General features: G+C 36.5%; 1 long non-coding RNA gene across 1 annotated transcript in view; it reads left to right on the forward strand.

The window, feature by feature from the left end:
- LOC129516652 (uncharacterized) overlaps nt 1–16637 on the forward strand; it is a 35551-nt gene extending 18914 nt beyond the window's left edge. The window contains exon 3 of the long non-coding RNA XR_008665816.1: nt 16267–16637. This is a non-coding gene — a long non-coding RNA (uncharacterized LOC129516652). The remainder of the gene's footprint in view (nt 1–16266) is intronic.
- The last annotated feature ends 239 nt before the right edge of the window (nt 16638–16876 follow it).

Genomic DNA, 16876 nt, shown 5'->3' on the forward strand with positions numbered 1-16876 from the left:
GATTTTAAAAAGACTTATCTTCTGCAGTCATTAGATAGACTCTGTTGAAAATCAGACCAAAGATCTGATTATGGGATTGGTAGAACTGCAAGAAAGTTTTTGGTTTTGTTTTTATTTTTTTATTTTTGTTCTTTTTAAACTTTTTTTCTTTAAAGATTTTATTTCTTTATTCATGAGAGACATGGAGAGAGAGAGACAGAGACACAGGCAGAGGGAGAAGCAAGCTCCAGGCAGGAAGCCCTATGTGGGACTCGATCCTGGGACTCCAGGATCACGCCCTGAGTGGAAGGCAGATGCTCAAGCCACCGCTGAGCCACTCAGGCATCCCTGGTTTTGTTTTTAAAGCTTCAGTAGGTGTACTATATCCAAGTGAGAGTCATTATCGTAAAATAATGCCAGGAGGTAGAAATAAATCCATATAAGCCAGAGACATTTTAGATTAGGGACATTTTTAGGGGTTCAGAGATCTGGGGAATTCAGGATATCCTGCATTAAGTAAAAGACAAGTTGTTGCTGCTCATAGAGCTATATATGTTAAGAAAGAGCCATTGCACTTGATAAACCTATTTACACTATTGATGCAACATGCACAGCCTTTGAGAATATAACTCCAAACCATTCATCAGGAGATTCTGAATGCTATCAGTATTGAATGAGGTTCAGAAATCCAGTCTTCAGTGCAGACTGTCCTGCTACTGTAGCCATGTCATCCATTGACCAATATGTGCTAGATATGGAATAATCACAAAGAGTCCCGGAGGAAAGCCATGTACACCATGGCGGAGGATTACCCTCTTTGAAAAGTATAGTTTGTCTGCACATGCCAGAGACTTTTATCTAAGTAACCGCTTTTGTCTGTGGACATGACCAAAGAACACCAAGAGATTATGTAACTAGAGCTTTCCACTATGCGGTAACTTGTTTTGAATTCAGCTAGTCCTAAGGTTAGGCAGGTGCTATAGCAATCAAATATTTAATAGAAGTGACACATTTAAGAGTAGGCTGAAGCAGATTCAGAAAGCACAAGTAAATTAAATGAACAGATGGCCCAGACTCCCTTGTCACTTACTTCTGTTTATCTGATGTTTATCCTTCTACTCACAACTATGTCCTTATGGAGGATAACTTTTGACCAATTGACAGAGTAAGAAAAGATTTAGGCCTGGCTCACTGATGAGCAACCACACTATGTTGGAACTATCAGGAAAAAAGCTGCTGCTATGTTCTAACCCCACTTATAGGTGAGCCTGAAAGATACCAGTAAAATTAAATCATGCCAGGAGACAAACCTGTGAGCAAAATACTCAGGCATCCATTTTGTATGGAGACATCACTTAATACATGGATATACCTAACACACTGTGTAGTGGATAATGACTGGAAAGAAATAAGAATGGAAGCCTGGGGATAAGGATGTCTGAAGAAGAATTAAATGGATGGGAGAAAGCACAAAGTATGAGGATTTGGTCTCTCATATTCATGCCCACCAGTGTGCTTTTACTGAAGAACAGGCTTTCAAAAACTAGGTAACATATGACCTATGTTGTGCATGTTAGCAGGACTCCCCAGACATTTCAATACCTGCAGAATGGCCCTATGAATGGAATAGCAATGGCGGCATAGCTGGAAGCTATGCTGAAATAGAGGTTATGTTTACTATGGAAGTAACTTCCACCAGAGGAAGCTTCACTGAAGTGAAAGTTGCAGATTATCACTAAGCCATTTTAGGCTCCTTATTCCAGGATTAGTAGGCAAGGAAAGAATTATTGGATTGCCTGGTAGAGTTAACCCTGAGTATCAAGAGAAGCTGGGGGTACTTTTGCACAATGGGCACAGAAAGGAAGATGTATGGAATGAATGAATTTTGACTTGACATAACTTGTTGCGTAGATGCAGCAAATTCAGCCAGATACAAGCAAGAATGTTATATTCAGAACCTTCAAGACATGATCTCAGTCACTTCATTACTTCACTACACAAGGTAGTGGTCAAAGCAGAAGGGGGTGGTGAATCTAGACTTTGGAAGAGAAATATCAGTTAAATCTTGGGAGTAGCTGCAGCGATGGAGACTCAAACATGGTTTGCTAACCCTCTGAAATACTTTTAAGAATTCTGCAACAAGCAATAAGTTACTGGATGATTGGATTTGTACCTCCATTCTCGATGAAGTTGTGTGGCAATCTTACTTTCGGATTGTTAATGGAGAATGTGAGCAAATCTGAGTGGTACAGTGGAGGGACTGTATGAAACCCAATTTATGTGCTCTCCCAACACATTTGCTAAGTCCCATTTGCCTCTCAAATTTCGATGCTTACAAAATGGAGACCCTTAGCTGCCACTATTGTCCTCTAATCTCCTAACACAACTAGCTGTCTTGGGAGTCCTTGAAATGACAACCTGACCTTCAGTGCACCTGCTATGGAGACAGCAGAGCATCTGCAGTGCCAGGTCTTGTCTTAGGGAACACCTAGGTATTCTCACAGCTCACGGATTCCAGGGTCAAATAAAGAACCTCTCTTGTGGGGGGCAGTGCTGGTGGTGGGTAATCTGACTTCCCCAGTAGCTACTGTCCATTGGTATCAGTAAGAACCTAGAATGGTAGCAAAATTCATACTTCATGAGGTGAACTTCAAGCCCTGAAAGATAGGATGTGAGAAGGAGTTAGTAGATAAATACTGGCTCTTACTTTTCCCAATATTGAACACCATGGGATATTTTCATATACTGATGTGGTAGTTTCATACCCTCTTTCAGAATGTCTTACATAAACAAGCAACTGAATGCTATTAATTGAAAATCAGTGGCCAGCTTGGAAATGGATCTTTCCCCCACTCCTTCCTTCCTTTAATCTTCCTGCTCCCAAATTCTATTGATTAAAGCAGATTCCAGAGCCAGCCTGGATTGAAAATGAGTGGAAACGGACTCCCTAATATGACAGGAGGAGTTTCATGAATATACAGCGATGGAAGGAATTCTTGCTAGGCAGCTTTCTAGAAAATTTGTCACAATACTTATGTCTTTCAAATTTACCAATTCTTTGTCTTTTAGTTCTAACATCTGGACATTAAAAAAAATTAATTTCTGGAATTTATTTTAAAGTTTCCATTGGATCCTTAATATTTGACATCAAAATTTAAATTTCTAAGTATTTATTTACTTGTTTTTTAAGATTTTATTTATTTATTCATGAGACACAGAGAGAGGCAGAGACATAGGCAGAGAGAGAGAAGCAGGCTCCCTGCAGGGAGCGCAGTACAGGACTCGATCCCAGGACCCCAGAATCATGACCTGAGCCTCAGGCAGATACTCAACCACTGAGGAACCCAGGTGTCCCTAAATTTCTAAGGATTTGTTTTTAGTTTTAGAAAAATTCCTTTTTGGAGTATGCTGTTCTTTTTCCTCCAACTTAATATTTACTTTTTCCCTTATAGATGATGGAGTAGACATTCTCCAAAATGAACTTTGATGATTCTTGTCTTCTGGTATCCATACCCTTGTGTAGACTCCTCCCATGATGAATAGTGATTACACAGTATGATGAATAGAATACTGAGAAAGTGACTTTATGACTTTTGAGGCTACCCTATAAGAAATATAGTAGTTTCTGTGTTGCCTTCCCTTGGACCACTTGTTCTGGGGGTCACTAGCCACCCGAGTCATAAGGACATTTGAGTAGCCCCAGGAGAGAGCACATGGGGAGAAACTGAGGCTTCTTGTCAAAAATTAATACGAACCTGCTAACCTTTTGAAGGAATCTTCCAGCCTCATTCAAGCCTCTGAATGACTAAAGTTTCAGACATCTTAACTGTTATACCATGAGAAATCCTGAGCCAGAACCACATTGCTAAACCGCTCCCAAACTCCTAACCCAAAGAAACTATGGAAGATAACCAATGTGTTTTTTTTCCACTAGATTCTCTGTTTTATTATAGAATCCCCTCTTATTCTTAACACTTTTTGACTTTTTAATGTTACTTCATTAGTATTTAGGGAGAAAAGGAAGAGACAGGTGTTTGATCTCTCTACTGGTTGTTCTTTTTTTTTTCAAGATTTTATTCATGAGAGACACAGAGAGAGAGGCAGAGAGCAGGGTCCTCGCAGGGAGACTAATGTGGGACTGGATCCCTGGACCCAGGATCATGCCCTGAGCTGAAAGTAGAAGCTCAACCGCTGAGCCACTCAGGCATCCCCCCCCCCCTTTTTTTTTCCTCTACTGGTTTGAACTAGAAATCAGCTGGAAGTTTTATTGTTTTAATTGAGATAGAGTTGACAAACACCATTATATTAGTTTCAGGTGTGCAACAAAATGATTCCATATTTGCATATGTTGGGAAATGGTCATCACAAAAAAAGTTTATTTAACATTGTCATCATACAAATTTTTTTTTGTTATGAGAACTATACTTACTCTCTTATTTTGAAATGTGCAATACAGTATTATTAACTATAGTCACCATGATGTACATCATATCCCTATGACTTATTTATTTTATAGCTGGAAGTTTGTACATTCATACCTCTTGATTCCCTCACTCATTTATTGTTATTTTAAGCCACTAAATTTTAAGATACTCTATTAATCATCGCTAGGTAACTAATATGGATTTTATTAATTTCAGATTAAAAAGTTGCTTTTCTGTGTTTTTTTTAATATTTTGAGTTCTGCTTTCTATTTTGTTTGATTTTTTTATCTCCTGTTTATGTTTTTTTTTTTCCTTGACTGCCAGTTTATATTTAGGAGTAAAATATTAAAAAGGTTAACTAAAAGCTTAGTGTTCACTGAGTTCCTAAAAAATTATAGACTTTATCACGTTTTTAAAAGATACTTACCTATCAATCGTTGTCAATTTTATTCTTTGGCTTATCATTTCCTCAGAGAGGAGTCTTTCCAGTTTCTTAGATGGGAAGCCTGATGTAGAGCTAGGGAAAGACTAGGATTTTACAATTCTAACTTTAAAATGTTTAGTTAGTATCTGCTATTTTGGTGTGGTGCTTTACCCCTGCCCTCAGCTAAGCCCTGTTTCCTCTTATTCAGAGTAATTCCGGTTCAGTCTCTCAAAAGAATCAACTTTCTGTTTCCTGCTGGAATGGAGAAAGGGACCTAGAGATACTATCAGTTTCAGGCAGCTCTTCATCTGTCTTTCATAGACAGCCAACAAACTGGAAGACTGTCCAAAATGAATAGTAATTTTACTCCTAAAGACTGTCAGGTACTCAAGTTCCCTCTATCTTGTTGATAGAACAGAAGGGATCTATTACTGACAGGAAGAAGACCATTTGCCTTTACTGCTCCTGATACTTTCAGCTTTTTCTTCTCTAAACCATTACCTTGAATTACATACATTCAATCTCCAAATAGTTGTTCACATATCTTGTCCACTCCCTCCTCCTTTTGCTTCTGTATATCTACATTATATCCCCTAAATGTTTTCTTAGTGGGTTTGGAGAACAAGTAAAAACTCATGCGTTCAACCATCCATTTAAATTGGAAGATACTTGCTACAGATAACACACCTTTACAATCTATATAATTGTTCATAAAATACTGTATATGTAAATCTTTTCTCCTTTCATATAGCTTTGCAATGAGACACATTGTACAGTTAATTCTTATTATGCACAGTAGTTATGTTCTATAAAGTTGCCAAATACTGAATTCACAAATACGGAACCACTGCCCCAGGGGAAATAGATACATATAAATATATGTGATTCACATAGATTATAATCTTAAACCCTTTTAAAAACAACTCTCTTTACTCTTTTTTTTATTATTGTGTAAAAGAGAAAATGGGGTTCAGGAGTGTTAAGTGACTTGCCTAAGACCTCCCCACTAACAGGTTCCAAAATTAGGATTCAGTCCTCATCCCAGATCTGGAGCTTCTTGCAGTTGAATTCACTGCCTGCTACTATTTCCATTTCCCAGTCATCTCTGCATGACAGCTGAAACAAGAAGGTAGAGCAGCTACTCCTATCATCTTAGCTGAGAATGTAGACGCCAGGTGACTCAAGTGTTTTGCTGCTGTAAGCATGTTCTAAAAAAAAAAAAAAACATGAAAGCACCACAAGTATTAATTTTGAGGTTACAAATAAATTTTAGGAAGTAGATAAATTCACAAATATGGAACCTGGGAATAATGAGAATTATCTGTAAATTGTTGAACACTTCTACTTAATAATCATATATGCCAAGAGCTGATTCATGTCCTACACATCAGTGGTCTAATTAAAATGTAAAATGCTACATCTGCTACCATTTATATATATATTTTTAAAGATTTTATTTATTTATTCATGAGAGACACAGAAAGAGGCAGAGACATAGGCCTAGGGAGAAGCAGGCTCCACGCAGGAAGACCAATGTGAGACTCGATCCCAGTTCATGCCTTAAGCTGAAGGCAGACGCTCAACCACTGAGCCACCCAGGGATCCCACCATTTATATTTTCAATGATAAAGAAATTTTCTAACTCCCCAATCTGCACTACCTTCAAGTATAATGTTTATTATTAATTATCTGAAATAATGTCTTCTAAAATGATTGTTTATGACTTCCTAAAGTCATTTTATTCCTGAAGGGATAACATTTTTATATATCCATAACTTTCATACCTAAATCATGATAAATTTGTCAAAATACAGTAGAATATTGAGTACTTCTTCTAGAAAAAAAATGTGGTTAGTCTACCAAACTGAAAATTGCTTTGAAAATGACAATTTTCCATAAATTATAACATACTGAAAACTTGAGTTAATGAATTTCTAGTACAATATAATCTACTTTCCAATCCTATGACTTCTAAGTCATTTTGCTCTATTTGTGTAAAATGATCATACTCAGTTTTATTTTCTCCAGCTCATACGGATTCATAATCTACGTCAATATTGGCATCCATCTCACTACTTATTTATGACAAGTCTTGATTGTAATATTTATATGACTGTTTTTATCACTAACTTTTATCTTTTCATAAGTTGCTTTTGGGTTCATGCTGTTTATGTGCTTTTCCATAATTCAATAAAAATACAAATTCTAAAAACATAATTTATAACTGACTACAGTAAACTCACCCCCAATCATTACCTGAAATGGAACTAGTTACTAACCTGATAATGAAAGTGAAATAAGACACACACACACAAATTTAGAGTATAATAAAAAACTTAAAAATATAAAGATTATTGTGACAACAACAATATTTCTGAGAGAATATCAATGAAGCTGCAAATTTAAATTTCTGAAATGCATGTAACCAAAATTATTTCATAGTCTTTTTGAATGAACTACTTATGGTTTCCCTGAGAGACCATCAGACACTTTGAGACTTTTTTTTAAGGTTATTATTTGATATGCAAACTTTGGAGTTTTGGTTGAAAACCCCAATTTACAAAATATGTATACAAACTACTTTTCAGGGGGGAAGATAGATTTTCTTTTAAAGGGATAACAAGCTCCAGACACCAATTCTAACTGTGAAGAGTGTTTTAAGTTTGAAAGCAATTACTCCATATTACAGATCTAAGACTTCTTTAGATAAACAATGAAACCATTCTTACTTAAATAAGTGGCTCCCCAAAACAGATCTACAAAGATCACCATAGGAACAAATTAAAAGTATAAATTCATAAAACACGCTCCCAGAAATTTTAACTCATAAAATTGGGGTGGCTAAGGAATCTACATTTTACAAAACTTCTTCAACAGTTCAAATACCAGTGATATAAATTATAAGGAATGAATTGTTGAATGCTTGCTATGGTGAGAAAGTATTCAAGTCACTTTTAAAATCTGCATTCCGTATGTATTCGTTTTCTAGAGTGGCCATGACTAACACAAACAAGTTGGTTTGATTTTCTCAGAGTTCTGAAAACTAGAAGCTCTGGAGGCTAGAAGTCCAAAATCATTATGTCAGTTGGGTTCTGTTCTGTCTGAAATCTGTAGTGGAATTCTTCCTGGCCTCTTCCTAGCTGTTGGTTTGCTGAGAATCCTCATGTTCTGTGGCTTGCAACTACCTAATTTTCCAATCTCTGCCTCTCTCATCACTTGACATTCTCCCTGTGGGCCTCTGGGTACACAACTGTCTTGTTGTAAGAATACTAGGCATATTGGAACAGAGGCCCATCCTACACCAATGTTACCTTGTGTTAACCAAGCTAATTGCATCTGCAATGACCCTATATGTGTCCTTATTTGGACCTATATAACCAAATAAGGTCATATTCTGAGGTATTGGGGGCTAAGACTTCAATATATCTTTTATGGGGGAACACATTTCAAACCATAAACGATGCCTCTAGAGCATAAATATTCCCATCATGCCACTCCACCTCGACAAAAGGAACATACACAATAGTTTCCCTGAACTTCTAAATAGCAATATTTATTTTTTGGTTGAACAATCTTTGAAAAGAGAGTGCCTTTAAAACTGAGAGTAACTTACGGGTGATTTAGCTTATCCTTTTTATTTTGCAGATGGGGAAAATTGAAGTCAAGAGACAAAAGAGATTACATAATTTGCCCAAGGTCATATAGCTAATTAGTGGAACAGCATAGGCCAGAACACCAGCCTTTTGACCATTAAATAGGCCAGTTCCTTCTCATAATACAATTTTGTCTGTTGCTATAAATTTTATTATTTTTTTTGCTTTCCTAAAGCAATGTTCTCCTAGGAATATTTGTCTTGGTTTATTCAATCGCATTATTTGCAAATGAAATGTGTTTATTCTCAATTTATTCATATAATCCATCCTCATGGAGGGTTAGAAAGTAAGATAATACACTATCAAAAATTATTTCTATAGCAAATGTCTAACTAAATATCAATTAGTATTTTAGTATTATTATTATTGTGTTGATGTTATTATTTTAATAATTGACTGACACAATAGCATCATAAACCTTAAAGTATTAGGAAAAATTTAACAAAAAATGTGCAGAACCATCTTAATGAAAACTAAAAAACAAAACCAACTAATCAAAAAAAATGCTGAAAAATTAAGACTACTTAAGTAAGTGGAGATATATACAATATTCATGGATTGGAAGACACTAAATTGTTAAGATGAGAATTCAATCCAAAATGATTTTTAAATGAACATATTTTCAATCAGACCCCATCAAGTCTGGAGAAACTGACAAGTGATATTTATGAAAATGGAAAAGGCCTAGAAACATAAACAATATTGAATTTTTAAAAAAGCTGAAAGATTTAGGCAGCCTGGGTGGCTTAGCGGTTCTGTCCCTGCCTTCCACCCAGGGCATGATCCTGGAGTCCCAGGATTGAGTCCCACATCAGGTTCCCTGCATGGAGCCTGTTTCTCCCTCTGCCTGTGTCTCTGCCTCTCTCTCTCTCTCTCTCTCTCTCTCTCTCTCTGTATGTCTTTCATGAAAAAATAAATAAAATCTTAAAAAAAAGCTGAAAGATTCATGCTATCTTATTTCAATATTTACTGTAAAAATTAATTGTTTAAAAATTTGTTATTATAGGAAAGAAAATAGATATAAGAAACAGAATAGAAAGTTGATAAATAGATTTAATTGGGGCACCTGGGTGACTCAGTGGTTGAGCATATCTGTCCTTGGCTCAGGTCATGATCCCAGGGTCCTGGGATTGAGTCCTACATTGGGCTCCCTGCAGAGAGCCTGTTTCTCCCTCTGCCTATGTCTTTGCCTCTCTCTGTGTGTCTCTCATGAATAAATAAATAAAATCTTTAAAAAATAAAACAAAGATAGATAGATAGATAGATAGATAGATAGATAGATAGATAGTTGTAACTGTTGTTGAACAAAGAAGCCAAGCAATTCAATGGAGAAAAGGAAAGAGTTTTTAACAGATGTTGCTGGAAGAATTTGAAAAAAGCTATTAAAAGTGAATCTAGATCTCTGCTTCACACTACACATAACATCTAATTCAAACATGATTATAGACATAAACAGAAAAGCTGAAACTACAAAGCTTGTGAAGAAAACATAGGAGAATATCTCTGTTATCTTGGATTAGGCAATGGTTTCTTACAAGGACCCAAAAGGAAAACAAAACAAAACAAAACAAAACAAAAGTGTCTTTTCAGCCCTGAAAGCTTCTTTTTTAGCTTCCTTCTCCTTGCCTTTGGAATTCTGCTGACATAAATATTAAATAGTTTGTTATAGTTACACAGGTCACTGATATTGTTTTCTTTTTTTCTCCTCATTTTCTCTCTCTTTTTCAGTTGGGTAATTTCTCCATGTTCAGATTCACTGATTTTTCCTCTATACTCTCCATTCTGCTGTTGAGACCATCCATTGAATTTTTTTTATCTTGCATATTGTATTTATTAGCTCTATAATTCCCATTTGACTTTTCCTAGCAGTAAAAGAGGAATAGGACCTTAACAATGCCAAGTGGGGGTGGGAGTGGGGTAGGGCAGGAGGGCAGGGTTGTGAATGTTAGAATAAGAAGAGACTAAATTCTAGCTCACTACTTAGCTTTCTCTGACATCACCCTAGCAAGAAGTTAGTGCCTTATTAGTTCCTGGTAAAAGTGAAATTCTAGACTCCTGACTAAACCTTTGCTCTTAAGGATGGAACCACAGTTTATTTTATTTTATTTTATTTATTTTATTTTTCTGGTATTGGTTGGTATAGAGCAGTCAACATTTAACAATATTGTCTTGCTATGTTGCACTTTTCTTGCTCTTTTAGCTAGAAAGAGCCGGCTTTTTTTTTTTTTTATCAGCACCCATTAGCATTCTGGGTTGTTGCTTCTTCACCTCCAAATCTTGGATATATGAGGCAAAAAGAAACCCTAGGGAACTTACTGCCTTGTTCTTCCTTAGGCCCCTGGTCTCTAGTTAGTTTGCTTTTTTCTCTCTACATTTAACGATTATTCTTATGTTTGCTTTATTGTATTTTTAAATTTTATTTTAGAGAAAGAGAGCATGGGAGCAGGAGGGGGGCAGAGAGAGAGGCAGAGACTTTCAAGCAAACTGTGCACTAAGTGTGGAGCTCAATCTCACCACCCTGAGACCATAAAGCCAAAATCAAGAGTCAGATGGTTAACCAACTTAAGCCACCCAGGTGCCCCATCCTCACATTTGCTTTATATGCAACGTCAGGAATTTAGATATAATTAGAGGGAGGAATAGCGAAAAGTATATCTACTATCTTCTCAGAGATGAAATCTCAGTTCCCTCTTTTGAAAATAAATTATATTTATTGCTGGGGACACCTGGGTGGCTCAGTGGTTGCGCATTTGCCTTTGGCTTAGGGCATGATCCCAGAATCCGGATTGAGTCCCACATTGGGTTCCCTGTGGGGAGCCTGCTTCTCCCTCGGCCTATGTCTCTGCCTCTCTCTCTCTATCTCTCTCTGTCCTTCAGGAATAAATAAATAAATCGTTTAAAAAAATGAAAATAGGACTTGTAGAGATTGCCTTTACCTCTTGAAAGCCTTCTAGAATATGATAAGTTTTAATTATGAATTTGTGTTTTTGTGTGTATGTATGCATATATGTATTTAGTTATTTATTTTGTAGAAAGCCTTTCCAGAGTATTTGCACTACTAGCATGCAATAATATGAAATAGTAGAATATGTTTTGTATTATTTTTAGAAGTTTAGAAAACAAATTTCTGGCAGGCAAATCTAAAGAATATTAATGATTTAATTCATATCTTTCTTTTTATTTATTCATAGAAACACAGAGAGAGAGAGAGACAGAGACATAGGCAGAGGGAGAATCAGGCTCCATAGAGGGAGTCTGACATGGGACTCGATCCCAGGTCTCCAGGATCACACCCTCAGCTACAGGCTGCGCTAAACCTCTGCACCACTGGGGCTGACCTCATATCTTATTTTCAAAGAATGTGCCTATGTTGATTTATATGAGAATCATAAATCAACGATTTAGAAATACCATCAACTAAAGAAATCTAAAGTCATTCAACCATATACCACTTTTGTATCTAGACTCGGGCTACAAAGTAATACTAATTCCAATGAATGGGGATTGCTATATTTGGGGGAGCTAATTTTATAATCATTTTTAAACTTTTAGAGTCATTTCACAATGGCAGGCATTGCACATCTAGTGGATTATAACAAATTAAAAAAATAAATTAACTAAATAAAATATAGAATATAATTAGGGCATTGGGATGGGTTAAAGACAGTTTTCTTATTAGTTTGTTTAAATTGTCTTTCAAAAATTAAGATTTACATACTCTGATGTAGTGACCTTTCTCAGAATTCTTTCTCTGTTATACTCACAAAGGTAAAGTCAGCTACTACTACCATGCCTCACATCCCTGTCTTTCTTGCTCAACATCAGAATTGTGGGTACTGTTTTCTCGGCATTTCTATTACACTTATTTCCAAACTGATCTCTGCTTCCTCCTTTACAACACTGTATATTCTCCTTACTGTCAACTGTGTCTTTCTTTCCCTGCTTCACATACTATATCCCATTCATCATACTCTTAGAACTCCCTAAAATCACCATCTTACAGACAACCTCAACTTCCTTGTTCCTTAATCTTTCTGTTACATGGACTGGCAAAGTTCAACCCTCAATCAATCTGACTGTCCATTGTCACTAGTTCTTCATTCAGGTTGCTGAATACTCTTGGGGAAAATCACTCAGTTGTATGGATTGTGTCAGTTCACATTCATTGTCTGAAATTTCAGGTGGAGATCGTATGCTGTTTGAAATATGTATTATGGGGTTCCTGGGTGGCTCAGGTGGTTGAACGTCTGCCTTCAGCTCAGGTCATGATCCTGGGGTCCTGGGATCGAGCCCCTCATCAGGGTCCCTGTACAGAGAAGAGCCTGCTTATCTCTCTCCCTCTTCCCTTCCCCCTGCTTGTGGTCTTTCTCTGTCAAATAAATAAATAAATAAATAAAATCTTAAAACAAAAAAGAAATATGTATTATATTAGTTTGTACTCAGTTCCTAACACAACGTGTCATACATTCTAGGCCCTCAAGAAATGTTACCTGATGTATTAGATTTCTTCTGCCAAATCTTACTTATCTAAAGCTATTTTATCATAAGCTCAGTACGTTTCACATTCTTCAACTGTGAATTTATTTTTAAAACATTTTTATTATTGCATCTAATATATTAGAGAAAATTTTAACGTAAATGACCTTTGAATAAGACCAATAATTGGTTTTGGTTGTCCTCACTTTACTGATCACTTTCACTCCCCTTGTTGCCTCTGTCAGTCAAGAAATTCACAAGGCAGTTCCAGACTTGCTGGCATTTTGGTCCTCTGACTTGCAGCACATTATACCTCTAATTAAGTCTCTGTGTTATTTTAGTATTTTCCTTGTTTGGCTCAATATCTCTCTTCCTTTCAGGTTAAATGTTGTAAACAGAAAGCAAGTATAATAGCTGCCCAATCAAATTATGGAAGGAATGCTGAAAAGGTCAAAACAGCAAAACACACTATGGTAATTTATGTAATGTAGAATGCATTAAAATTTTGGACTTCATTTGCCTCAAAAAAATGTAATGGCAGGATAGATATGGCATAGGCTATTCAGAATGAAGTCTTATCGTCCAACTAGCAGGAATTTACTCACCTTTGTTGTTCCCCTGCTCTGGGAACATCTTTCCCCTGGTCAGAGGGAATGTCACTTCCCTGTCTGCTGGCAACCTCTTTAGTTCTCCCCTCATCATTTGTCCTAAGAAGAGGAAAGAGCAAGCTAAATCCTCCTTGTCTTGTGAACCCTCATAGACCTCATGTTCTTTCCTCTGTGTGCATTTCTTTCTTTTACAAGCATCGTTTATGAGGCTGACAAAGCTTTCCTTATTTAGTCTCTAGTGATATATGATGTATTGGCTTTGGCATGAACCATTTAAACAAAAACTAGTACTTACAAATAGAAGCAGAGAGGGTCAGAGTATTACCATTGCCTACTAAACTGACATGAATTTGGAATGAAGTGACAAAAGGCTGTCTGGTTACTCCTACCAGGTATTAGCTTTTGAATACAGATTTAGTAAATATGTTGTTAAGGAGCCATGGTGATATACTCTAAAATAATTAAAGCCACATATTTTCCTCATTCTCCTTATTCATTTCATACTGTAGTCATAAGGACAAAGAGAGAATAACTTCGTTATTTGAGAAAAATTCCTTTATTGATGGAAAGTTTGAAACAGGTGGAAGATATGCATGGGGACATCTATTATATTTGCCTTGGTGTGGCTAGCTAAATTATAGAAAGATAAATTTATATATACATTAACCAAATGAAATACTTTGCCATTGTTGATTATTGGGTTCATCAGGAAACTGGCTCTCAGATGGAGTTTAGTGCGCAGGATGTTTTTTGAGGTGGGTCCCTGGGATCAATACCTGTGGAAACAAAGAAGGAAAAATGGTGGTCAGAAAGAGAAGCCATGCTTCGGTGCAGCTTTACCTGAGCCCATGGACAGCTTTGAAAATTGAATAGGCTTTCCAAGTTGACCTCAATTTTGGTGAGGGAGCCCAACTCTGTATCCCCACATGGACTAGTCTGCATACAGGTTGTCATGGATGGGGCTGTCCTTAGACAAAATCACTCTTTGCAACAGGGGCAACATTTGAAAAACCTAACAGCTGAAATACATCTGCTGACCACACTCCAAAAAGTCCCTTTTACAAGTCCCTCACTGACAAGTAAACTGTCTGGAGGGTTCTCTGCAGGTAAGTGTAGCCAAGAGAACATGTTCTCTCTCATGGGCTATGGATAGTGGATGTAATCTGTGTAACATTTGACTGATTGCTCAAAAGGAAGTAGCTGCACCCAAGGAGATAGTCCAGGGGATGAGAAATGGCTTGAAAAGCTTCGTTCAGACATGTAGATGGGCTCGATTCTGCAGGGGAAGAAAGGGCAACAAATGGAAAGAACCTGGGTTTCCTCAAAAAAGGACTTCACAGAGGCATGATGCTTTTCAGTCTGAACCCCTCTCGAACTGCATATCTGAGAACAATAACCCCTGTTTGAACTAATGTATTCTGTTGTTTATTTATAATCAACTTTGTCCTTCAAAGTACAATAAGAATATCTGGAAGTGAGGTGCTACTAGACAAAAACTAAATCACATGGCAAGGCATCACTGTAAGAAGGTGAAAAGGGACGACATGAGTTTTCTGGCTGCAAAGATGACAACTTCTATTGGGACACAGCGAAATACTTGTAAAGCTATCACCTGTGATAATTTCAATGGCAGACCATATGCTTATAAATCTGTAGCTTTACTGGAATTTGTTTTAAAAACTCAGACAAATGATGTGTTTGGCTGTTCTGTTGTTTTAGCAAAATTACTGGTAAAGAGAGCTGAGATCAGACAAGAAATGATAAGTTTTGCAATTCTATATAGAAGAAAATATAGCACTGCTAAGACGCAATCTCTGCCTACAATCAGCAATCATATTGACTGAGCAAGCGTTATTTTGGGCCCTAAAAGTATTAAAATACCAACTGCTTTTTTATCCTAAATAGCAGAAGATGAGATTGTCACTTGCAACCTATATCTCCAGACTCCAAACTAATCTCTTTAGGCAGAATAAGGAGTCTGTGATAAAGCTCAGACGGAGGTGTTGTCTTATCATCCAACTGCATCCTTTCAAGCTACCTTCCATTTAGATGCCTTCACATCATTGGAGAGTGGATAAGTCAAGCCCACAACCAGTAAAGAGAAGAACTGGTAGGCTTGAGGTATATGTTTAGAAGAAATCTTTGGGAATGGTCACTTGAAAAAAACAAAAACAAAAACAACCAAAAAACCTGACTGAAACAAAATACGATGACAATCTCAAGTTTTTTGAGAGAATTTTATTGCTAACGAAACCAAACCAAATGTCTGGGTTACCAAAGCCAGTTATTTGCATATAGCAGACTGATAGATCATGCTACTACATTTTGGGTGAGAGGTAGTCATACAAATTTTCTATTAGTTTATAGATTATCAGGTTGCAAAGTGTCATATTTAGGCTTAATGGAGATGACTAGGCTTCACTAAGACATTCTAAACTGAGCCAGATGTGATAAATTGTGAAATGAACTGCATATGGGAATAAGGAAGGACCCATGCATTTGGGTCCACTTATTCACCACTGCTCCAAATCCATTCTTCTATTACAGTAGATTTTTGCTGAGCACATGACTGTTGAGACATTTTCCAATCTCTCTTGCAGTTAGTTATAACATTTCTTTCTTCAGTAGAATGTGAGAATGAGTGAACATCCAACTCACTTGTTAAATGAAATTTATTTGAATGGCCTTTTCTCTCTCCACAGGCCACAGTATAGAAGAGCGTTGACTTACACTCAACAATACAGAAGAGAAGAACACGTTGGCAATGGCAAAGCAGAAATGTGAAATGAAACTGGAACTTGGTTTACTTCCTGGAGCAGAATCATCTGAACCTGCCACTAATCTCCAGACTATGATGAGAGAGAAAATATATATACTCTTTCCATGTATAACACTGTGTTTTTAATTTTGTTTTTTTATAATAGCTGACCTTATACAGCAATTAATATGTTAGCAGTTTAATTTTTATACAAATGTAGTTATTTATCTTTTCATATATAAAGAGGCTTCATACTGGGCACCTTTTTTCATGATTTTTATTGGGACAAAATAACAACAGAGAGCTTTGTCCAGAGATTTGTTTTCTCTCAGTGAGGCAAAAAAAAAAAAAAAAAAAAAAGATAATTTTCAATGAAATGTATTAGGCCTAAGTAACATATACAAACACTATTAGAAGAAGAAAATATAGCAGTTATGTAGAAGTTTTGAAATTCAGAACAACTTTCCTGCCACTGCTACATTCTGTTCTGAGTGATTTGGGATTTGGGGATATCCATAAATACAAATCAATCAATTCCTCTATCTCACTTACTG

The sequence above is a fragment of the Nyctereutes procyonoides genome, unplaced genomic scaffold (assembly GCF_905146905.1).
Source record: "Nyctereutes procyonoides isolate TBG_1078 unplaced genomic scaffold, NYPRO_anot_genome, whole genome shotgun sequence".
NCBI lineage: Eukaryota > Metazoa > Chordata > Mammalia > Carnivora > Canidae > Nyctereutes > Nyctereutes procyonoides.